Source organism: Ailuropoda melanoleuca, chromosome 18, assembly GCF_002007445.2.
Source record: "Ailuropoda melanoleuca isolate Jingjing chromosome 18, ASM200744v2, whole genome shotgun sequence".
Taxonomy (NCBI): Eukaryota; Metazoa; Chordata; class Mammalia; order Carnivora; family Ursidae; genus Ailuropoda; species Ailuropoda melanoleuca.
In genome coordinates this window covers 27,551,475-27,576,454 of record NC_048235.1, presented here as the reverse complement: position 1 = coordinate 27,576,454, position 24,980 = coordinate 27,551,475, and the positions used below count along the sequence as shown (strand labels likewise).

The 24,980-nt window shown below is 40.3% G+C and overlaps 1 long non-coding RNA gene across 1 annotated transcript; it reads left to right on the top strand.

Moving 5' to 3' along the window:
• Positions 1-2,862: 2,862 nt before the first annotated feature.
• LOC105239945 lies at positions 2,863-24,726 on the top strand. The gene is made up of 3 exons (XR_858858.3): positions 2,863-3,009; positions 7,638-7,773; positions 23,883-24,726. It is a non-coding gene; the product is annotated as an uncharacterized LOC105239945 (long non-coding RNA).
• The last annotated feature ends 254 nt before the right edge of the window (positions 24,727-24,980 follow it).

Below are 24,980 nucleotides of genomic sequence, written 5' to 3'. Positions count from 1 at the left end.
TATAATTTAACATGGGGTTGGGAAAAAGAAGATAATGGGCATTTGAGGTACAAGACTAGGTCGATTGCCTAGAATAGTATCTTAGGGCACTCAAGCCCTCAAAAACCTGGCAATACCTTCCCTCTCATTTACTTTATCCACCACTCTTTGCTCCAGTCACATGGAGGTAATTGCTAACCTTTGACCATGCCAGGGAAACACAGGGGCATTTGCACACATTGTTTTTTCTGCCTAGACCATTCTTTCTCCATGTATCCACAGGGCTCCCACCATCTGCTCCTACAAGTCTGGTCAGATATTACCTTCTCAATAAGAACATCCTGACTGTGGTGTTAAAATGACTGGGGCGCCTGGGTGGCACAGTCGTTGCATCTGCCTTCGGCTCAGGGCGTGATCCCAGCGTTGTGGGATCGAGCCCCACATCAGGCTCCTCTGCTATGAGACTGCTTCTTTCTCTCCCACTCCCCCTGCTTGTGTTCCCTCTCTCGCTGGCTGTCTCTATCTCTTCAAAAAAAAAATAAAAATGAAATCTAAAAAAATAAAAAATAAAAAAGACAATCCCTCACTCTCAAATCTCTTTGTTAAGATAATGCTAGCAGCTATAACAGATAAAATACTAATTATCAATGGTTTACAACAATGGAAGTTTTATTCACTCAAATTCCAAATAGTAGATCGATGGGACAGATGGTAGATCTTTCCCATACAGTCATTCAGGGAGTCATGCTGATGGAGGCTCTGCTACCATTAACATGTCAATTCTAAGCATGTCCCAGAATCAATAAAGAAAGTAAAAGATAGTCAAAGCAAGAGACTTTAATACATCAAGAGACAACTCACTCAACATCATTCTACCCCCACTTCATTGGCCCAAACTCAGTCACATGATTATATGTAACTATAAGAGAGACTGAGAGATGTGGTCTAGCTATGTGCACAGGAGGAAAAGCAAAAAGGTTTAACAACTAACCAGTCTCTTCCATGCACATAGTAGGCACTTATTAAATATCTGTTGGCAGGCTGAATAAATGAACACATTAATGCTGTGGGTAATCCATTCAAATTAAGAGGGGTTTGAGTGATTCAGCAAATGATAAACATGACTTCTGATGGTTTCAAGAGTTTTGTATTTCAGTGGGGACATATGTGCTCATTTAAAAAATTATCATGCAAAGCAATAGATAAGAAACAAATAGCACTTATAAACAGGACTTCAGGAACTCAGAGGAAGGACTCAGCTCTGAGTACTGAAATGGTCACGGAAAGTTTTGAAGGAAGTAGGACTCTCTCAAGTTGGGTCTTTTTTTTTTTTTTTAAAGATTATTTATTTATTTATTTGACAGAGATAGAGACAGCTAGCGAGAGAGGGAACACAAGAAGGGGAGTGGGAGAGGAAGAAGCAGGCTCATAGCGGAGGAGCCTGATGTGGGGCTCGATCCCATAACGCCGGAATCACGCCCTGAGCCGAAGGCAGATGCCCAACCGCTGTGCCACCCAGGTGCCCCTCAAGTTGGGTCTTTAAAGAAGGGTTAGGATTTCAGTAAGTGGGAAGAAAGGAAAGAATAAATCAGGTAAGGGGAACACAAAGAACAAGGATGAAGACAGGGGAAAACTTGGGGCAGGCCTACTTATGTACTTCAGGTGGGAAGTATATCCATCAAGATAGGCTACATTATCTTACAGTAAACCACTACCCACATCTCCGAGCTTTAGAACAACAAAGATTTGTTTCTAGCTCATTTTACATGTCATTGAAAGTCAGCTGGGACCTCCATTCTACTTGCCAATGTCTGCTTGGGGGCCTAGGTTGATAGATTAGTCGCTACGGAAAACACGTCAGTAACTGTGGCTAAAGAAAACACAGAGCTCTGGAGGGTCTTACCTTACCAGCTAACTGTTCTACTCGAAAATGACATATATCACTTCCACTTAAACTCACCAGCTAGAAATAGTCACATGACATATTCACAAATGGGAAGAATTTGAATAATTGGCAAACAAATAGTTTGAAGACTATCACAAAGGGCAGTGGAGAATGAAGTTAAATTAAAAGTACCAGTATTGTCTTCAGCCTGTACCAACACCACACTCAGAAATTAATTCAAACTGCAAAATCCGGACAGACTCAACAACTTGCTCTTCACCCAGATCGCTTTTAAATTCTCCACCTGTTTCTGTGACTCCTCACTGCAAGTCTTCACTTGGATGTTTATGGTTGTTTTATTTATCAATTTATTATTCAACATATATTTGAGCACCCATCAGGCAGGTGCTGGGGACACAGGTGAATGAAGCAGTGATATTCCCTGGCTTGACTGAATGTGATAAGCTGCAGGAGATTTTGTGAGCAAAAACAGCACTGATAAAAAACAAAACAAAACAAAACAAAACAAAAACAACCCAAGGGGCGCCTGGGTGGCTCAGTCATTGAGCATCTGCCTTCGGCTCAGGTCATGAACCTGGAGTTCTGGGATCGAGCCCCGAGTTAGGCTCCCTGCTCAGCAGGACGCCTGCTTCTCCTCTCCCACTCCCCCTACTTGTGTTCCCTCTCTCGCTGGCTGTCTCTTTCTCTCTCTCTGTGTCAAATAAATAAATAAAGCTTAAAAAAACAAAAACAAAAACCAAGAATCATCATAGATATGGCTCATTGCTTACCTGTGCATGGCGGCCACGGGAGATGACGTGCCGACAGTCAGCTGTGGAAGTGTCTTACTTTATTTCTTCCACACCTGCGAAAGATCGGAGCATGATGCTAGGCACACAATAGCAGCAGTTCCCTCTTATCTGCAGTTTCGGTTTTGCTCTCAGAGGTTTCAGTTACCTACCGTCAACTGTGGTCCCGGAGCAGCGGCTCCTCCTTCTGACCAATCATCAGAAGTCAGAACGTCAATGGTCGCCGAACGTTACGTCAGAGCGACCACGTCACAGCGTCCGCGTCACAACGCCATGACACCTCACTTCTCTTACCATGTGGGCAATTATCATCACAGCATCATAGCAAGAAGATGGGTAAGTACGCTACAGGAAAGATGTCTTGAGAAAGAGAAAGACCACATTCATATACTTTTATTCAGCATATTGTTTTAATTGCTCTATTTTATCACTTATTGTTGTTAATCTCTTACTGTGCCTAATTTATAAAATAAATTTTATCACAGGTATGTAAGTATAGGAAAAAACAGTACATATAGGATTTTGTACTATCTGCAGTTTCAGGCATCCATTGAGGGTCTCAGAACACATCCTCTGTGGATAAGGTGGGCGGTTGCCATGTAGATGCTTTACTGCTGTTCCCTCTTGCATTCAATTCTCCTCTTACCTCTCTCTTTCCCTTAATCTCCACCTCTCCTTCTCTTTACTGGTAGTGACAAAACCACCCCAAATTAAATTCTTTTTTGCGAAAAGTGCAACCATATTCATAAAAGAAAAGAGCTGGCAAAGAATATCATTTTAGCTTTTTCATTTCTTAAGTAAGCAGAGTGATGAATTTACCTAGAAAAGAAAGTGCCAAAGATGAATTTTGCGGATAATAAAAGTTCTTAACAAAGGCAGGTGGATTGATTTGAGTTCTGCCAAACAGGCCTCCTGCTGACCTGCCCTCATTCTACAACTCAGCACAGAGCGAGCCATTTATGCAGTATTTGGAAAGTGCCTTAAAAAAAAAAAATCATGACTGGGATTTAGAAAACAAGTTTGTATGGAAAGAAAAAAATTTGAGCCTTGTCTCTTTTATTTAAAAAAAAATGCTAGATCTAGCTTTTTTCAAAATTTAGTGAGAAATCTGGACCTGGCACACAGTAGACAATATTATTTGCTGCTCTGAATTTATTTTTCCCGTAAGAAATATTCTGACTTCCTTGCTAATATTGCCTACACACACACACACACACACACACACACACACACACACACACACTTTTCAAATGGCTTATTGGAATATTTGAAAAGGAACTAAGATGTAATTATGAAAAACATTTTATAGTCACCCCCCAATAGTAGGTAAGTGCTATATTGCAGTAAAGTCTTTTGAAGTCTAATCTTATAAAATTTGCATTTTAAATTTTAGCTTCAGAGGTTTAGAAAATTACAAACGGAACTTCATAATTTTCCAAGATTCAAATTCATTTCCAAGTAATGCTATGAGTCAGCAACCAAGACTATGGTGCTAGATTACCAAAATATATATATACATATATGAATATATATAGGCATTAATATTGCTCTAATATTAGGATATGGATTCTCCATTATAAGGAGAAACACAAAAACAAAGAAAACACAAAACACAAAAACAAAGAAAAACAATCATTCTAAAGAAGATAAAAATGCACAACTTCCTAAATGAAGTCAATTTTGTCTGGCTTATTCCACATGGCTACATTTAAAAAAATAAATCATAGCATAAATAAGCAAACAATCAGGCATAAAACAACGCTTTGCTTAGGCTTTAGGAAGAAATAGGAAGTTGGGTCCTTTAGGGAATATACATGTATCTCTGAAAAGCCTATAACAAGATCATCTGAAATCCCCTCCCTCACAGGGAGAGATTTTGCTTTCCTTTGTTCACCCTGGTCATCTCAACTTTCTTTCTTTCCATAAAGGTTTTCTGAGTACTGAAGACTAGAGGTTGGATCAGTCTAAGAGCTGACATTTTTGGGAGTAAGTGCAATGGGAGAAAAAATGGACTAGGGCAAGGCTGTAATGAAAGATCATGAACCCTAGGATAAATTCAGAGACAGGAGAACAAAGGAAGAGTTCAGTGAATGGAAAATGACAGGACATGGCATTGGAAAGGATTTGGTGAGGTCCAACTATTGTTGGAAGTGAGGGCATGTTAGAAAGTCAGGAGAAAGGGCATAGGTTGTATTAAGAAGTGGATATCAATGAATAGTTTCAGAAGTAAAGAGTGAGGTGCCTGGGTGTCTCAGCCAGTTAAGCATCTGACTCTTGGTTTCAGCTCAGGTCATGATCTCATGGGTTGTGAGATCAAGCTCCATGTTGGGCACCCTGCTCAGCAGGGAGTTGGCTTGAGATTCTCTCCCTCTGCCCCTCCCCCCACTTACACACTTACACGAGTGCATGTTCTCGCTCTCTAAAATAAATAAATAAATCTTTGCGGGGGGGGGGAGGTGAAGGTAATGAGAGCTGGATTGTGGCCTTGAGCACAAGTAACAAAGCACAAGAGGAAGAGAAGGTCCTTGCCAATAAGGAGGCTGACGAATCATGAGGACAGAATGTTTTGTGTCATCTGCACAGTTGTTTAAAAAAAAAAAAACACGGGTTGTTATGGAGAGCAAAACTACACCTGTGGACCAGAAGCGGCATTACTCAATGGACAAAGAGGATGTATTTGGACCGTGCAAGCAATGAAGTTGGGTAGCAAATCCCAGAGCCAGCAGCAACTGCTTCTGAACATTGTCTCAAGCACACTTCAAACCATAATAATAGCATTTACTGAGGACTTGCCACAGCCAGACATTCTGCTAAGAGCTTTATATTCATATTACTTTCTATTCCCAAAAACCTAAAGCCATTATTTTCTCCAATTTTACAGAATAAGAAAGGCGGTGAAGAAGGCTGAATTTGCTCAAGTAAACATGATTAAATTCGCGGAGCCCAGTTTGAACCCAGGTAATCTATTCCAGACCCCATAGTCTTCATAAACTCTTCATTAACCACTAAACAATATGGTCACTCTGTTTGGAACCCCATCTAGGTGAGGCTAATGACCCTGGGTGGGAAGACTTTGTCTGGAACTGTCATAAGAAACTCCAACCACCTATCCACTTAATCAAGACTAGTTTGGTAGATTACAGAGGAGGGTCCTTAAATATGAGACATAAATAGAGACTAAAACTACATTATGGCAAACAGAGAGAGGGAAGGTAAGGCTTATTTCCCATACACCCAGGCAGTCACCTTTGTTAGACCTGCAAGAGTGAGCTGATGGGAAGGAACGCCATTTTGACCAAGGAGATTCTGTGCTGGCAGTGCGTTTGCTGATTTGGCCATTCTGGGGCTACTCATCAGACAGTATCTGGAGCCCATCAAGAAAGACTAGATACGGTGAGGAGGATTCCCCGAGCTGCAATATGCGTAAGCCTAAGCTAGTTCAGGCTGTTGAAGTAGATAATACTTGCTGCCTTAGGTTATTTCTACATGGCTGTGAGAACTGCTGAGAACCCTAACTCTACAGTATAAGAGAAAGCTTTGGAAAGAACATAAATAGGAACTCTGTAACTACTTCATCCTTAGTCAATAGATTCACTTGGGAAAATGATTATTTTGTTGTCAAGTCAAAAATAAAAGTAAATTTCAGTCAGTGGCCAGTGTGGAATCCTCATGGGTCTTATATCTAAATGAAGCAAAGTTGGTATCTGGAATAGCCTGCAAGAGACCCAAGGAAAAGAAACGCAGAAACTCTTCATTAGCCCTCTTCCCTTTAGCAGAGCAAGTGCCAACTCCCAAACCAGAGGCAAACTATGGTTTTGATGACATGAGTGACGCCATGGGAAGGTAAGGGGGATAGGAGGCACTGCATACACAAAGAATGCCTCCAAATCAGGAAAAAACAGGTTACAGTATCCATACAAGACAGCATTGTTAGTAGGTCTATGAAAAGGTTAAAGTACAAGAAGCCAGGATAAAAGTTGGAAATGAGTACAGATGTGGAGAGAAAGTTCTAGAAATAGGGATGTGTTACCTGGGTACAGGAAGGTTTGGCACAGAGAAAGCCAACCAACAGTGCAAGGTGTACTATTTTAGAGGGCCTGGGAGCATATTACCAGACTAAGTTGTTTCTAGTCACTGCTTTTATATGCTTTTGTACCTACATACAATTTCATACCCGTATTTTTCCCCAAAAAATTCATATCCAGCAAAAACAAGTAAAAAATTATAGTTTAGCAAAAAGAAAAAACAACCATAATTAGCTCTGTGGAAATATTATTAATCTTTGAAATATTCATCCAGATTTTTCATATATGCGTTTATATTTTCAAAAAGCAGATCATATTGTACATAATGGACTATAAATTGCTTTTCTCCATTGGCATTATATTGTGCCAAAACATCCAGGAAAAGATAATTCTTATGTTACAACCATTCCAAAGCATAGAAATTGATGGACAAGTTCCCAACTATATACCAGTGTCACCAACCAACATTATGATACAAAATACTAAAGTATTTGCAAATTAAATCTAGTAATATACCATGACAAGTAGGATTTACTGAAGAATATAAGAAGTTTCCAACATTGGAAAGNAAAATACTAAAGTATTTGCAAATTAAATCTAGTAATATACCATGACAAGTAGGATTTACTGAAGAATATAAGTTTCCAACATTGGAAAATTAATCCATATAATTCACTAGATGAAATACTAAAGGAGGAGAAAGTCATGGTCATTTCAATGATAGATGTCACCCATTCCTGATAAAAACATAAATAATTAATGAAACCACTAGTCACTAGGAACAGAAAGAAAATCCCATAGCCTGAATGGGTATCTAGCAGAAATGTTGCATTTAGTGGTAAAATATTAGAAGCATTTACAGTTAAGTTAGAGAGAGAAAGAGAGAGAAAGGTATCCTGTATCAATGCTATATTCTAACATTTTCTTACTTTCTTTAAGGTTCTAACTAATGCAAAACACACAAGAAATAAGAGGAATGAATATTGAGAAAGAAGAGAAAGGACTGTCACCATTTGCTGACAAGGACATAGAAGAGAACAATCACTCTCCATCTCCAAGAAAAAGATTAGAAAAGGTAAAATATTTCAACAAAGTAGCTTATACATAAGATCAACCTGCAAAATCAACTGCTTTTCTAAACACTGTCAAAAATTTTAAAATAAAATGAAAAAAAATCATAGTTAAAATAGCAATCACTACTATGAACTACTTACCAGTAAATGTAATCACGAACATATAGATGATTATGAAAATAACATTTCTCGAAATATAAAACTTAAGTGCTTTAAACGATATAACATGTTCTTGTATTGGAAAATGCATTATAAATATCCTTTTCTTTTTGAAATTAAGCTATAAAGTTAGTATTTAATAAGGGTAACGTTTAAAAAAATATATAGTATGCTTTTGTATTCATCCAGAGGCCTCCATTGACTTGGGAAAAAATAGAATTTTAAAGCAGGATACAAAGGGAAACAAAGAGGCAATATTCAGATTTTGACTTCAAAAATATAATTTTTTTCCAGAATACAATTTTTTCTTTAAATTTTTAACTTAAATTCAATTTAATTAATATATACTGTATTATTAGTTTCAGAGGTACAATTTAGTGATTCATCGGTTGTCTGAAGCACACAGTGCTCATTACTTCAAGTCCCCTCCTTAATGCCCATCACCCAATTACTGATTCCACAGCAAAGAATTTGTCTTGAAAGTCAAGGTTTGGAGGAGGCGGCTGGGTGGCACAGTTCGGCTCAGGTCATGATCCCAGGGTCCTGGTATCCTGCCCTGCATCAGGCTCTCTGCTCAGCGGCTCTCTCTCTCAGCACCTACTTGTGCTCTCTCTCTGTCAAATAAATAAATAAAATTAAAAAAAAAAAAGATAGCCAAAGTTTTTTGAGTGAAGAAAACAGTTTCTAGTTTTACAGTCTCTCCTTTACATTTCAAGAGCTAAACTGACAGACCTAGATCATGGGGTTTACTATTATCATACTGTAGGCAGAATGTAACATGCCAGGTAAGAAAGGTTCCCAAAAGATGGAAAGAAAAAGCATAGATCACTCCTCCTTTGGATGAAGAAGAAAGAGTTAGAAGAGAAGTATCTAACATAACAGATGTTGTTTGGATCCTTTTTTTAAAAATTTTTATTTATTTATTTTTTAAAGATACTTATTTATTTGACAGAGAAAGAGATAGCAAGAGAGGGAACACAAGCAGAGGGAGTGGGAGAGGGAAAAGCAGGCCTCTCACTGAGCGGGGAGCCCAAATGCGATACGGGGCTCCATGCAGGGCCCATCCCGGTACTCTGGGATCATGACCTGAGCCTAAGGCAGATGCTTAACAACTGAGCCTCCCAAGCGCCTCTGTTGTCTGGATTCTTAAAAGGACATGAGAATCATAACAATATCAAAAAGAAAAAGAAAGGAAAAAATTGGCATGTGTCAATAAGAAAGTAGGTAAAATAAAATTAAAAAAAAAGAAAGTAGGTAAAATATAATATGTAATAATATATTATATATATATATATAGACTTCAAAAGAATGAGAAAAATAAGTCAATCAATACAATCACATTGAGCTCAAAAATTATACCATGAACCTATTTCTGTGCCAATAAATATGTCTATAACATCATTTCTAATAGCTGCATATTTTACATTGTTTAAACATGCCATACATAGTTTTCTATTGCTAAATACTTAGTTTGTCTCATATTATAACTTTTATATCATAATACTCTATGGTGGCTAACAACATAAAAAAAAACAATTTTAGACATAAATCATGGTACACTTTCTGATGTTTGTTGTGAAATAATTTCCTTAGGATAAATTGGTAGAACTAGAATTATTGAGACAAAGTACAAGGCAAAATATTAAGACTTTTGATATATATTGATAGGTGGCTCTCCAAAATTGTTCTATCAGCTGTGTGGTCAGCTTTGGGGCTGGTGTTTTAAGCAAAGAGAGGAGAGGTAGGTAAACTTGATTGGAATAATAACTGGAAAAATTGTGCCAAAAAGGTGAGGACAGATCCAGACATTCCTGATAAATTCTGTTGGTAGGTTTTCTATATAAAGTTATTTTTTTCCTTTAAATGTACTTAATCATAGTTGCTGCAGTGTATCAGTAAACCTAGTTTTCCAGATTAAGAAAAGCTTTCCCAGAGAGTTAGCTTAGCATAATGAAAGGTAAGAAGGCATAGAAGAAAGAACACTGGATTGAGGTAAGATTGTGGATTCATATCTGAGCCCTATTTTGTATCTGTATAAATTTGAGTAAGTCACTTGATTTCTCTTTCTCTTTCTTTTCTGTATTTCAATTTTTTATTTAAATTCTAGTTACCTAACATATATGGTAGAATTGGTTTCAGGTATAGAATTTAGTGACTCATCACTTATGTATAACACCCAGTGCTCATCACAAGTGCTGTCCTTAATACTCATCACCCATTTAGCCCATCCCCCACCCACCTCCCTCCATCAACCCTCAGTTTGTTCTCTATCGTTATGAGTCTCTTACGGCTTGCTTCCCCTTTTTTTTCCCCTTCCCCCATGTTCATGTGTTTTGTTTCTTAAGTTCCACATGAGTGAAATCATTTTGTCTTTCTCTAACTTATTTTGCTTAGCATAATACACTCTATCTTCATCCATGTCATTGCAAATGGCAAAATTTCATTCTTTTCGATGGTTGAGTAATATTCCATTCTGTATATATACCACAACTTCTTCATCCATTCATCAGTCAATGTACATTTGGGCTTTTTACATAATTTGGCTATTGTTGATAATGCTGCCATAAAAATCAGGGTGTGTGTGCCCCCTTCGAATCAGTATTTTTTGTGTCCTTTGGGTAAATACCTAGTAATGCAACTGCTGGGTTCTATTTTTAACTTTTTGAGGAACTTCCGTACTATTTTCCAGAATGGCTGCACTAGTTTGTATTCCCACCAACAGTGCGAGAAGTTTCCCCCTTCTCCACATTGCCACACCTGTTGTTTCCTGTGTTGTTGATTTTATCCACTCTGACAGGAGTGGTTTTGATTTGTATTTCCCTGATGATTAGTGATGTTGAGCATCTTTTCATGTGTCTGTCAGCCATCTGGATGTCTTCTTTGGAAAAATGTCTGTTCATGTCTCCTGCCCATTTCTTTTTTTTTTTTTTTTAAGATTTTATTTATTTATTTGACAGAGATAGAGACAGCCAGCAAGAGGGAACACAAGCAGGGGGAGTGGGAGAGGAAGAAGCAGGCTCTTAGCAGAGGAGCCTGATGTGGGGCTCGATCCCATAACGCCGGGATCATGCCCTGAGCTGAAGGCAGACGCCCAACGACTGCGCCACCCAGGCGTTCCTGCCCATTTCTTAACTGGGTTATTTAATTTTTGGCTGTTGAATTTGATAAGTTCTTTATAGATTTTGGATACTAACCCTTTATTAGATATGTCATTTGCAAGTGTCTTCTCCCATTGCCATAGGTTGCCTTTTAGTTTTGTTGATTGCCTTTTTCGCTGTGCAGAATCTTTTTATCTGGATTAAGTCCCAATAGTTCATTTTTGCTTTTGTTTCCCTTGCCTCCGGAGACGTGTCTAGTAAGAAGTTGCTATGGCTGAGGTCAAAGAGGTGGCTGCCTGTTCTGTCCTCTAGGATTTTGATGGTTTCCTATCTCACATTTGGGTCTTTCATCCATTTTGAATTTATTTTTGTGTATGGTATGGCATAAGAAAGTGGTCCAGTTTTATTGTTCTGTATGCTGTTGTCCAGTTTTCCCAACAACATTTGTTGAAGATACTTTTTTCTATTGGATATTCTTTTCTGCTTTGTCAAAGATTGGTCAATCATATAGTTGTGGGTCCCTTTCTGGGTTCTTTATTCTGTTCCATTGATCTATGTGTCTGTTTTTGTGCCAGTACCATACTGTCTTGATGACTACAGCTTTGTAATACACCTTGAAGTCAGGAATTGTGATGCTTACAGCTCTGCTTTTCTTTTTCAAGATTGCTTTGGCTATTCAGGGTCTTTTATGGTTCCATACAAATTTTAGGATTGTTTTAGCTCTGTGAAAAATGCTGGTGGCATTTTGATAAGGATTGCATTAAATGTATAGATTGTTTTGAGTAGTATGGACATTTTAACAATATTTTTTCTTCCAACCCAAGAGCATGGAATGTTTTTCCATTTCTTTGTGTCTTCCTCAATTTCGTTCAGAAGTGTTCTATAGTTTCAGAGTACATATTTTTTACCTCTTTGTTTAGATATATTCCTAAGTATCTTATGGCTTTTTTGTACAATTGTAAATGGGATATATTCCTTGATTTTTCTGCTGCTTCATTATTTGTATATAGAAATCCAACAGATTTCTGTATGTTGATGTTATATCCTGCCACTTTGCTGAATTCGTATGTCAGTTCCAGTAATTTTTGGTGGAGTATTATGGAGTATTACAGGTTTTCTACATAGAGTGTCATTTCATCTGCAATTGTGAAAGTTTGACTTCTCCCTTGCCTATTGTATGCCTTTTATTTCTTTTTGTTTTCTGATTGCTGAGGCTAGGACTTCCAGTACTATGTGAAGTAAGAATGGTGAGAGTGGACATCCCTGCCTTGTTGCGGACTGTAGAGGAAAAGCTCTCAGTCTTTCCCCATTGAGGATGATATTAGATATGGGTCTTTCATATATGGCCTTTATGACATTGAGGTATGTTCCCTCTGTCCCTACATTGTTGAGGGTCACTTTTTATATTATTTTTTAAAGGAATTTATTTATTTATTGGAGAGAAAGAGAGCATGTGAGTGGGGGTAGGGAGAGAGAAACTCAAGAAGACTCTGTCCTGATCATGCAGGGCCCAGTGTGGGGCTCAATCTCACCACCTGAAGATCATGACCTGAGCTGAAATCAAGAGTTGGATACTCTATTGACTGAGCCACCCAGGAGTCCCAAGGGTCATTTTTAAAATATAAAGTAAGAATAATACCTTTGGTTGTTGGAGAGGTAAAATCACATATGTGAAAGGACCTGGCACAGTGCCTGACACCAAAGACATTCGATTTTTTTTCATTTTCCTTCCTAGAGAGCAAAAAGATAAATGAGTTTTATTCAAATAAAATTAACTACTTTATTTGTTGGACACTACACATGAGAGAAAATGTGTTGGATAAAACCCAGGATGGGGCTTGAGTTCTGGAGACACTTTGTGGTGATATTACATCTCTGTCGCTAACTTTCTATATGCATTTTAGCAAATTGTCAGCTCTTCCTGAGATGCATTGTTTTTACCTATAATGAGGAAATGCGTTTGGAATCAAAGGTCTAGACCTAAGGCTAATTTTGTATGTATGCATATTTTTTCCAGAATTAAGGTACAAAACTGTCAACAGAATTTCAGAGAGATCTGTGTGCAGTAATAGATAGTGATATTCTAGAATCTAGATGGTCTCTAAAATTTCATCTGTATCTAATACTCTCATTTTGATCAAAATCATAATTGACTGTTCCTTTTGGTTCAATATTATTCATTAATATGTTGTGACGCAGTGTAATGTTTTAGTGGTGATTTTCCAGCCAGAATTTGTAGGTTCTTTCTTGGCCTCTGTGGCCTCCCTGCAGTTTTCTCACAGCCACTGGGAAAATGGTATGGCCCCAGCATTGCTACGTCACAGGTTCTGATTACCTGAGCGGTTTCCTAGACTTATTATCCTCCTCATCCTACTTGGTTCATTTTTTTTTTTTTAGAAAATATTCTCTCTCTAGGCTAATTCACCAGAGAACAAATTTAATTAATAGGTGGCAACATATTGCAACTCTCACTGCCAAGATACATGATTAAGAAGAGAGCCTGTAGGCTTCCAGATCTTTTGACTGTTTTTATTTCAAGCTTCTTAAAATACACAAGATCATATTGAGAACAGTGTCAGATTATAACTTCACCATGATAAATATGAATATCTGTGAATATTAAAAAGTAAACTGAAGAAAAAATACTAGATGTAAATGACTGTTAGTAAGCAATATATTTATTTGCAGTGAAAATTATAGTGTTAGATGATTGCATCATGGGGCTCAGAGAAGTAAAATATTTATTCTGTTAATATTTATCAAGAGTCAACAGTGTGCTGTGCAAGGGATGTAAAAGATAGAATGTTGAACTTGAATTCTTCCTCCAGAAAAATTATTTATCAGGACATGCAAGAATATAATATATGTTTGCAAATAACTATAATGCAAGGTTATAATACAAGTGTTATGCTCCAATTCAGTATGGATAGAGCAACTGCCAAAGCTGTCAGTGGTCGGAAAGAAAACTTTAAAATGGAGGAGAGAAAGATCTCATACAGAAGTTAGCCATCAAGGTGAATTTTAATTTATAGACTGGGTCTGAACACATGAACTACTGGTATAGACACTCAGACAGAGGCAGTGGAATGGACAAAGCAAAGCAATAAATCTGAGGGGTTTGAGAACTCTTCAGGACATGCATTTTAAGCTCTCAGTAATATTTCTGAATTTCTTGAAGCTAGGATACATAAATGGAAGTACTGAGAAACACGATCAGAGAGCAAGCCTGTGACTAAGTTGGGGAGGACCCTGAATGAAAAACTAAAGTTTTTATTTCATCTGTAGGCTCTGAGGAAACATGGATGATTTTTAAATAGGGAAGTGATATGATCTAAGTTTACATTAGGAAGCTTAAATTTTGGCAATATATATTGGGGAAACAAGAAACTAAGCAAAGATAATGATGTCAGTAATCCAAAGAGGGAGAAGAGAAAGAAGAGAAACTATGGTGCTCACATCAGTCATTTTTTTAAAAAAACAATTTAACAACATGGAGGATCTGGAGGAAGTTGGGGAGAAGATACCACAGATCTGAGTCTGGGAGGATACTGGATCTATAGAAACAGGACACTCAAAATCAGTAGAGAGAATAAGACAGGATGGATGGAAAGCTATACAAACTGAGGAATAGAAATGAAAAAGCCTGAAAAAAATTCACAAAGACTCAGTGACCTATGTGACAATAATCAGCAGTCTAACATGTATGTTATTGGAGTCCAAAAGGAGATGGAGAAAGAAAAAAAAATTGAAAAAATAATGGCCAAGAAATTGTAAAGGTTTTTGAAAACTATAAACCAACAGCTCCAAGAAGTTCAACAAACCACAAGGAAGATAATCACATCCATATTCAAGTTGCTAGAAATAGGAGCTAAAGATTAAATATTCACAACAGCCATAGGAAAGAAGAGGCTTTACAATAAGACATAATAAAACAGAACAAATAAGGGAAATTTGTAGACTACTCATCAAAAATAATACGAGCTAGAAAAATGGAACAACATTTTTAAAGCACTGACAGAGCAAAGTTATCCATCTAGAACTCTATATCCCCCCAAAATGAAGGTGAAATACCACATTGTGCATATTAAATCCAAGTGTGGCCAAGTGAGGTCAAGTGTGTGTGGACACTTAACTCCAATGTGGTGGGAGGATAGAGAGGGATACATGAATGGGATGGTGGGAGTGCTAGAGGCAAAGAAAAGCATCACTAAACAAAAAAACCCAACTTGATTAAAGGAACAATGGCTAACAAAGAGCTAAGTTTAGCCCAGATGAGAATCTCAGTCAGAAAGGGATGGTTCTCAGAGTGAGAATAATGCCATTATGAGAGTGAAGGTCAATTACTGAGGAAAGGAAATCCTCATGTGTGTAGGGTACAATGCAGAAGGCTCAGGGACAGCTGACAGGTGCTTTTCGTTAAGATTATCGAGTTCAATCACTTTAAATAACGGGATACTGTGACTTTTCCTTTTTAAAAAGATCATAATAAATTGGATTCCCTTCCTTCTCATGTCTTAAGTTTTCACCATAAAATGTAATTCTTCCCTTTTCCTTACTAACCTGAAATCCTGTCAATGATTTTTCTGAAATGTCTCTTGAATCTGTTACTTTTTTCTATCCCTGTGGCCACAGCCAGTCTTCCTAATTCTGGCATCTCTTTTTAAAACCCATCTTCCCATCTTGCTATGTCAGTGATTTTAGTCTAAAACTTAGTGCTCCTACCCAAATAAATGTATTTTCTCTGGGATAAATTCCAGGACCTTTTATGTGGTACTCTAGGTACTTACCATGAGGCCAAATTCAGTCTCCATCTTGTCTTTAGTAATTATTACCTGACCTTGCCCACAGATGTCAACACAGAAAAGCTCCAGACAAGTAATTCATAAATTTTAGTTGACAAAATATCAAATTTTGCTGCATTAAAGATGTTCTTACAAAGGGACTGACGTGTCAAATACTACCCAAGAAACAGGGATTTTTCATGAAGTGACTGTATATCCTACAGTTCTCTCACTGATAAGAGAAAGATAACCCCCTCAGAGAATGATGGTGGCAGCTTTTTCATATGCTAATGGTTATCATAGATTCCTTAGGAGGAGACTCATAGCTCAAGGAGGTGGAAATCCTCAGTTCCATCTTCAAATCACAGAGGCAAAAAAAGATGGAATGTGGTTTTTCCCCCAAACCAAAGGAAGTTTGAAGAAGCTTGATCCAGAGTGAGGTGCTAAGAGAATAGGCTTTTGGCAAAGCCTCCAAAGCAAGAAAGAATGTGAGAGAACAAACAAGAAGGCCCAAGATGAGGTTGGGAAGGCGAAGGGACAGCTGCTCCAAGGAGGGCGGCAGTCTCCCGTCCTGACAGAGACTTCTCTGGGATTTCATTTCCAACCATTGATGGGCAGAGAATGGTGAAGAAGCAACAGTGGAATTGGTGAGAAATGAGGCTGAAGGAACAGCAGTTCCACCCTGAAGGCCAACAGAGGCAGGCCTGACTGCAGAAAGGAAAGAGCCCCCTTCTCCAAGGGATTTAGGAAAGCCAGCTTGATGGAAGCCAGATGGAAATACAGTAAAAAGGCAGTCTCCAGAGTGGGACTAAGACTGCCCTTGGGTCTGCAAGAGGAGGAGAGTAAGGAAACTTCTGCCTACTCACCTCAAAGTGTGCTTGTGCTCCCCTTGTGCTCCCCTTCAAGGATTCTGATAGGACCCCGTCAGCTGTGGTGTGGACAGTCCGTAGGACAAGCTGCATGGGTGAGGCACCCAGAGGAGAGATGGTGTCTAAGATGGAGAATGCAAGTCTCTGCCCCTGGAGATCACTCTTCCTATTAATTCCTGAAAGGCAGGAGTGGAAAGGTAGAGGCCAGAGGCAACCAGAAACTTCAGCTTCCCTAAAAATAGAAAGGTCTAGCAATCCTGGGCCTTTGCTCCTGCCCTGGGCTCTTTCCCCATTTGCATTACTGTATTGGCTTCTAAAGGCATTTGATGTTACCTCAGCACCTCAGAGAAACGCAACATCCATACGGGCTGGATTTACAGGAGAAAACATCATGGAACGGGTGGGGTTTGAGCTAGAACCTGGTGGAGGGAGACAGAGGAAAATATGCATGTCTGTCTGAAGCCCCACAGGCTGATTCTAAAGCCTCAACCATGTCGAATCCTTTCTCCTGGATGGAGAAAGAGCTAACTCTAACACTAATAGACAGAGCACCAAAGGGATCCCCAGCGGGTTCAGCATCACTGAGCCCCTAACCTAAGAGAAACCCTGAGGATTGTGCTGTTACGATGGAGCGAGTCACTGTTGTTCCAGCAGGTGAAAGAGTGTATAGTGAAATCAGTAGGAAAGGATAGTTTGGGGAGGGAGCAGTGGGTCAGGTGTCCTGATTTCTACTCCTGGTTATTTTATTAATTTACTATGTGTCTGGACAACTTGATGATATTCTGGACCTTCACTTCTTTATCAGTAAAATTAAGGGGTTGGACTAGGTGACCTAATTTCTTAGTGTCAAAAGACCCATGATTCTAAGAAAGGTAACTATGCCTGAGCGTCTCTGCTCTCTGTTGGAGGTTAGAGGAATTGGTGTTTGGTTTGGGAACTGTGAGGGAATCACAGGATCACTCAGTCAATATTTACGGAGCCCTAACTGTGTGTTAGGCACCATCTTAGGGATGGAGATACAGTGGTGAACAAAATAGACAAAACATCCCCACCGTCACTGTGCTTAGATTCTTGTGGAGGGGGGCAGAAAATAAAGAAAATAAATAAGACACAAGATATAGTACACTAAATGGTGATAAATGCCTACGTGTGACAGTGTCTAGAACTAAAAAAGGCTATGTGTCATAAATGGAGAGCAGAGGATTGAGGCAAACATCACGTATCTTTGGAACAGAACAAGAGTAAAATTTTCCTTTCTGTCCACCTGATGTTCTAACTTCTACTTTCCTGAAAACAGGCACGCGTTCATTGTACACACTTGGTATGTTCTAAGGTAAGCAGGGACCGTGGCAAAAGTCACAGTGATCAGGCAGTTGTCTGTTGTTTGCCTGACGCCATGACATCTAGAATGTGCTTTCAAAGGCCAGCGTGAGCCTTGCTGGGCAGTGGCAGGCACTGGTGATGGCAACCTGTTTTTACTTTTTCTGGACTGGTATTCCCTCCCATTTTTTTTTCCTTTTTGTATTTTTGGCCTTAAATTCTAAATGTAATGAACATTATTCAACCATTCTTTTTTACCACCTAGATTTATTTTAAATTTAAAATTTCACAGAATTTTTTTTTAACTGGGTAAACATCAAAGTTTTTAAACCTCTCTGTTTTGCAGATCCGTCTTCTAGGTTAATCTCATTAGTAGGTCTAGATAAGGCATAATATTTGTGTCAGAGAAAGGAAGTCAGCACGCTCCAGTATCTTAAGAAAATTACATTTTCTGAAAGCAAGTTGGCCTCTATCTAATCGCTGTAAGACACCTTTTTTTTTCTAGACAACCAAACACAAATTGGCTGATCCCTTGAAAAAAAAAACTCAAGGGTCAGAGAAGAAGGTTAGAGTTTAAGTAAAACAAAACAACCTGAAAAACACTTAATCACCTAAGTTACCAGTAATCGGAATAGACAGGAAGTGTATGAACATATCATCCAGATTCAAATAGTAGAACTAAAGACCAATACTTAGAAATACATAATTTCTTGGGTAAAAAAAAATCAAAGCTCAAATTCTAAGCCAAATTGCATCTTCCTCATCATGGTCCCTTATGGAGTTGATGGGGGAATGACAAGGGGGGTTGCTGAGAAGGGCCCACACTTCACCAGAGGGAACCTTGTGCCCTAGTGTACAAAGAGCAAAGACATTAGATAAAGTTGTGATGCTTGGCCGTGGATTTCCCTGTGTTGATTTTTAACATGCCTGCTGGCTGAGTCAGAGTGGAGAGTGACAGCTGGCAACTTGATGGGGTAGAGGGTGGCAGTGCAAGCTGGGACAAAGAGGATGCAAGAACAGACTCTAGAACAGATGTGAGTTGCTGGAATAGCCCCATGGGATCCACAAGGGTCCTGACAGCCCTCATCATTAACTTGCCCTACATGGTGCAGGGAAAAGAGGGCTCTGGTCTTTTTAATTTATGTTTATGTGGGCTTTTTGAGTCTTTTTTATATTTTTTATTTTAAAGATTTATTTATATTTATTTTAGAGAGAGAGTGAGTGCAAGCAGGGGGAGGGGCAGAGGGAGAGGGAGAGAGAGAATCTCAAGCAGACTCTGTGCTGAGTGTGGAGCCCGTCTCCAGGCTCGATCTCATGACCCTGAGATCATGACCTGAGCCAGAACCAAAAGTTGGATGCTCAACCGACTGAGCCACTCAGGTGCCCCTGGTCTTTCTTAAAGTGAGCTTCTTTACTTTTCTTACCTTCCCGGTGCTCAGGCACTTCCCCAGCCTACGTGTGGTTCTTTGTGTTCCACTGAGAACGTTTGAGCACTTAACCTAATGGTAACGAATTGTCGTAGTAATAGTAGTCATCACACTAGTAAAAGCAAACACTTATATTGTGCGTGGCCTATTTTCCAGTCCCTTTTCTAATTACATATATTATAACAGGGACTCTCATCCTCACAGCCATGCTATGAAGCCAGCACAGTGAGGAGAACTGAGTCACAGAGCAGTTCAGGGACTTACTCAGGGGCAGACAAGGAGACTCACAGCTGGAGTAGGACACGGGGTTGTAGGAATGCCTAACCTGTGCCTTCCAGACTGTTCGCTTAATTTCCACTCATGGGGGGATGTGGGCTGGGGGTGCTGAAACTGTGCAACTGGGAGGATGTCCAGAGACCTCTTGTCGCAGCCCTGTCCTCGCCCACCCTAACACCCACTGCAGTCTTTAGGGTCAAATGGTGCCTCAGGTTGGGAATGAGAAGTGCCTCAGCCCAGACAGAGAGTTCACAAGGGCGTCCTAGACAGGAGAGCTGACATGGGGAGGGGGCCACCAAGGACGAAGGGAAAAGCAGGGCTATAGGGTGGCAAAGAAACGCCACCGAGTCAGCGTCTCATGTGCCAGGAGAAGAATACTGAGTAGATCCAATATTCACGTGGAGATCATGTATTTGTGAGCCCCGACTCAGGACACATGGTTTGAAATGGAGTCTGAAAATTTAGAATTTAGAATTGGGACTGTCCCCCAAATTCACTGACATTCCAGATACTGAGGCTCTTTTCAAGTCACTTGCTGAATGTGTGACTGCATTCAGCTGAGGAACAGGGTCACCTTGTAAAGGTGTGTGTGGACCCACGTGTACGTGCAGAGCCTTGGGTTCCAAAGGGCTCTGTAGCCACCAAAACAAACAAACAACGCTGGCTTTGAACGGCTGAACAGACCAGAACACGGCCCATTCATTACACAGAGGTCTTTGCTTGCTACCACCCGCCCTTTGACATCATACATTCAAACATCCCTGCGGCATGTCTATATACTTATAGAGAAGACAAAACCCCAAACCCCAAAATCTTGCCTCAAATGCATGGCACACCTCTCTGGCATTAGGCAACCTTCTGAGGGTTCTTTAATTAATTACAATGGAACAATATTCCTGACCTCCCTCCTGTGGCTACAACTGCCGGAGGCTTCCGCAAGCCGCCTTCTGGATAGCTTTGTCTTCCGATAATAAGAGACACTTCAAAAGAAATGTCCCCCTCTGACATGGAGAAGAGCCAGGGGAAATTCCCTTCAGAACATCTCCCATAAATGCTTCCATTTCCTGAAACAGGAACAGGAGGCCACAAAAATGAACTTGGATGAGGCACTATGGTGGCATTTGTCACAATGCATTATAATCATTTATTGTGATTTTCTGGTTCGACTACAAAGCACTCTGTTTTAGCCAGGATTTTACAGAGTAGCAGGCATACAGTAGATACTCCCTAAATTTTTACTGAAAGGGATGAATGAATTCACTGCTCCTGACATGATAAGGAACTTTAAGCTCAAGAGAAACACACACACACACACACACACACACACAAGGTACAAAACCAAAATAAAATTTTTACTTCATTGGTCATTAAGAAAATCAAATTAATAAACACAGTAATTCCCACAGTTATGAAAATATTTCTTTCTGCAATCTTTTCTCTCTCCCTTCTTTCAAAAAAAGNTAGCAGGCATACAGTAGATACTCCCTAAATTTTTACTGAAAGGGATGAATGAATTCACTGCTCCTGACATGATAAGGAACTTTAAGCTCAAGAGAAACACACACACACACACACACACACACACAAGGTACAAAACCAAAATAAAATTTTTACTTCATTGGTCATTAAGAAAATCAAATTAATAAACACAGTAATTCCCACAGTTATGAAAATATTTCTTTCTGCAATCTTTTCCCTCTCCCTTCGTTCAAAAAAAGAAAAAAAAAATCTAGCTGATAGCTTTTTTTTTTTTTTCAAGTAGGCTGCACACCCAGTGTGGAGCACAAAGGGGGCTTGAAGTCACAACGCTGAGGTCAAGACCTGAGCCGAAATCAAGAGTCAGCCACTCAGCTGACTAAGCCACCCAGTTGCCCCTTTTAAGTTTTCTCTTACTATCAATAAAATACTTCTTCCAGGAAACTTACAGTATGAGTCTTCTTCATGAGGGATAGTGAACTTTCAATGGGTGCTTACCCACCAATGGGCCAATTCCTACACAAAAGGCATTGTTATCCATTCAACAGATGAGAAACTGGGTCTCAGAGAGCTGAAACAGTCTGGTCTTTGTCACACCGATATTAAGTGGTGAGGTTGTGATTCAAACCCCAAGAGCTTGCTTTCACCATTACAAATGACCTCTTCTCCAGGTTTATAACCTTGCCTTTTTTTAATCTCAGAGAAAAATTGAGCCAGAATCCTTAGGAAGCGGGGAGGGACGAGGGAGTTGAGGAGTAATCAGGAGCAAGAACGCTGTCTTGGAGGAAGTTAGCCTTAATAGGAAGCATGGCATACAGTGAGACCTCCGGAGCTAGAGGCAATGGGTTGTTTATGGAAATGCCAGGCAGTGGTTTTACGAAGAGTGAATTTTAAACCTAGCCAGAAGGATAATGATATTGGAACCATTTGCTCCTGCTGAGTGAAACAGAGATGATGACACAGGGCAGCACAGAGCTCTAAACCCCAAGAATATCAATATGAACACAATTAGTAGGGCATTGGGCTGTTTGCTGGCTGTAGGGCTTAGAAACCCAAGAACTAACATCAGAAACTTGAAGAGCTCTTTTAGCAGGGTAAGGGCACGTGAGAAAAATCCTCTGAGAGGCAGAAGAAACTAAAGCAATTGCAAAGGTGCTAAGACGTACAAACTTCAACACTTCTTTTTTTTTTTTTTAAAGATTTTATTTAAAGATTTTATTTATTTATTTGACAGAGACAGAGACAGCCAGCGAGAGAGGGAACACAAGCAGGGGGAGTGGGAGAGGAAGAAGCAGGCTCATTGCAGAAGATCCTGACGTGGGGCTCGATCCCACAACGCGGGGATCACGCCCTGAGCCGAAGGCAGACGCTTAACCGTTGTGCCACCCAGGCGCCCCAAATATATATTTTTTAATTTATTTGAGAGAGAGAGAGGATGAGTGGAGGGGGGAGGAACAGAGGCAGAGGGAGAAGCAGACCCCATGCTGAGCAGGGAGCACGATGCAGGGCTCGATCCCAGGAGCCTGAGATCACGACCTGAGCTGAAGGCAGATGCTTAACCAACTGAGCCACCCAGGAGCCCTCAACACTTCTTAAAAACCATGGCCTTGTGGGGGTAGCCGGGTCTCCCATGGGCAACAGAGTCTGATGTGGCAGGTTTGGCCCAGTTGCTGTTGGACAGGGACAAGGGTGGATCTAGGCCTAGTTTAATTTTAGGGGTCCCAAATATCAGTCTCCAAAAGCTACCTCCCAAAGCCTGCCAACAGCGTCAAAAAAGTCCACCATTAGAATCGCATCGGGTTTAGACATAGGATTCAGAAAACCCCCATTGCTTTGCAAACTTCCAAGAGTAGAAACACACTAAATTGTTTCCGGTGTGGTCCGGAAGTCCCCAAATAGAAAGTAAGTTGCCACAGCAATTGGGCAAGACAAGCCGTTTCTGCAAGAAGATGTAAGATGTCCAAAGTACAGAGCACACAGCTGTGCCTGAGATAGTAGGAGACAGGAGAGAGAGGTTGGAGTGGGAGGTGGCATGATACAAATCACTCCGTCAGTCAGCACATGAGACTGAGTGTCTACGTGCCAAACACTCTTCTAGGCATCGGACATATGTAATGAGCAAAACAGGCAAAAATTCTGCCCTCATGTAGCTTATAACCAAGGAAAAATAGTGGTAAATTTTTCTGACTTGACCATTTCCTTTTGGCTAGGCCAATACCACGAGTGGGAAGTTCTTCACAGAGAGCACCAGTAATAACAGTAAAATAACAAATAAACTTGGTCCCGCTTAAGCCAACAGAAGTCTGTTAGCTCTGTATTATCCTTGTTTCACCAGAGGAAACCAGGGTTAGAGTCCTGGGAAAGATGGCGCAGCTAGCAGGGATGGAGCTGGAATTATGGCTCAGGTCTTGGTCACTGGAGAAGTAGCCCAGGGTGCAACATGGGCTCTGGGATCAACGGAACTAGAACCGAGGTCTGCCTGTGCTGCTCACACGACCTTGGGTGATTTATGTATTTTCGACTTCATTCAGTGCTCTGGTATCCATGGTTGGGATGGTAAACCTACTTTAAAGGGTGAAGAGCAAGCTAGCATGAAAACAGAAGTGAAATTCTTAGACCGATTCCTGGATTGCAGTAGGTGTGCAATAAATGAAAACCCCCATAACAACAAACAACAATTAATCCACGTTCTTTCCCTTTTCCAGTGCCTCAGACTTGTTACCTGGACTGAACATCCGCCTGAGGCTGCCAAGCCCCACCCCTACCCTGGCCCATTTCCCTCTGCTCCTGTAAACTGCAGACGGGAAACAGACTCAAAGAAGCCCCAGCCATGGAGGTTCATCATTCCTGTTCCACGGGCACCGCAATTACACAACATCAGCTGGTCTGCAGTGCCTTTTTTGGAGGCCATTTTTGAAAAGTTGTCCCTTTGAACACACAGAAGTCAGGAAATGCAAAATTAAGGTTCTCAGAGTAACCATAACTCACTCACAATGCACATCGAGGCATAAATTTCCCTGGAAGTACAACAACATAAAACACTGAGCACACCAGAGTGGGAGAAGTGAAGACTGTTGCTAAAGTCATAAATTTGAATTTCGTGACTTGGGTGCATTTTCATTGTCACCCATGACACTACATTAACATAGCATTCACACTAGAAATTGCAACATAATTCAGGGGCCCTTGTGCCTGTGACTTAGGTGGTTTTCTCTGTGGAGACCTCTTCTCAGACATTCACAAGGATTTCAAGAAAAAAACAAAACAAAAAAAAACCCTGAGAGGAAATATTAGTCCCTTGGGAAATGCAGCGAAATCTACCCAGCATGAAAGGATTAGCTACATTTATTTTCTAGCAAGTTCTGGAAGCAAGCAACTGCTTTCCTTTCAAGGGCTACATCCCTGAGAGAAGGTGGCTTACTCAATCCTTTCCATCATCTGAATCTTCCACTGGTCTTGAGGGAGTGTGGGCTGTAGATGTCCTGTCTCCTTACCTGGGACAGGAAGGGTCAAATAAATGGGTATCGAAGACGTCTGTGTATGCACGTTGATACCTTGTGTATTTACAGTGGCGGTCCATCCAACATTCCTGTAACTTGTAGAAGGCAGAGCGAGAACTCCAGGGTCCTCAGGGTTCCCAAACCGTCAGAGACCCATAGGACCAAGGCACCCAGAACATGTCACCACCTCAGTTCCAGCCCTCCTTCTACCTGGGTCCCGGTCCGTTGTAAAAGGTGGTCTAATGATAACACTCTCTTTTCATAGAGGGAGGAGACTATGGGAACTCTTATGGTCCTGTCTGC